The sequence below is a fragment of the Elephantulus edwardii genome, unplaced genomic scaffold (genome assembly GCF_000299155.1).
Source record: "Elephantulus edwardii isolate Elephantulus edwardi_28Jun2011 unplaced genomic scaffold, EleEdw1.0 scaffold00023, whole genome shotgun sequence".
NCBI lineage: Eukaryota > Metazoa > Chordata > Mammalia > Macroscelidea > Macroscelididae > Elephantulus > Elephantulus edwardii.
The window spans coordinates 4,999,462-5,000,663 of NW_006399773.1; positions in this window are offsets into that span (position 1 = coordinate 4,999,462).

Genomic DNA, 1,202 nt, shown 5'->3' on the forward strand with positions numbered 1-1,202 from the left:
AACCAGTGAGATACAGACACAAATCTGCAGCATTAAGACTGATTCACATTTAAGCATTGTATCCTGAAATGTTATATAATGATGTTTCCTTGAATACTATTTTCCAAAGACTGGAGTAGAAATATGTGCTATATGTGTACTTATACTTTTAATAAAATGCTGATGGGCATTGACTTTTTCACCATTTGTTCATCTTCCCACCACATAATTACTGATGAATATAATCATCATTTAATCCTGGGATAACATCACTTTTCTCCATCTTCATGTTTTATTGTCTTGTCTTTAGAAATAAAAAAGGCATTAATTCAATCACATGACTTTATGAAATCATTCTAGAAAGCGGAAGCTTAATCATGTCATGTGAGTTTCAAGACTTGAAATGAGATTGAACACAAATTCATTAGCCATATTTCATGTTTACCAATTGCCATTTTAGAGAAAGAATTTTCTCCCAACACAATTTATTAATGTAGCTATTTAGGGATCAGAGAGGAGACAGAATGAGTCCAGGAGGTGGGAGTGGTGAGACAGCCAGCTGGTTATCCTGAGCTTTGCGGACAGCTTGAGGGCACTTACATCTTCTAGCCTGAGAGGTGGAAGATGAACTATCACCACATAGGATCACTGCTGAAATAAAAGATGGTAGGACCCAACTACATTAAATGAAATAATTTCATCATTAGTCATAATTACCAAACCACATCCACTGGCTGTTGAGCTAACTTCAACCCATGATGACCCTCCATCGAATTTCCAAGGCAAATCTCAAAGGGAGGGATCAACCTTATCTTTCTTTGACAGACTAGTCAGTGCAACTGCCAATATTTATTACAATTTTGCTTGGGAATCTTTCATATGTATTGAGATCAGATTCATTGTCTTAGAGTATCTTTCAGAAGTGGTTAAGAAAGTACAGATGAAGAAGTGGCACAGAGGTTTATGCGATTTTGAATCACATCAGCCTATGTTCTAACAGAACATTGACATAGTGATAATATAGTTATTGGTTAAATAAAAGAGAAAACAAAAAAATCAGTAAAGGAAGGAAAAATAAGAGAAAGAGAATTAGAAAAAGAATAAAGGAAGTGAAATAATTTTTTGACATTGAATTTTCTTTAATGTGAAGAAATAGCCCAAATAAAGAATATAGCAAATAAGATGGAACAGTACATTGACAGAGAACTACTGTAAATACAAGC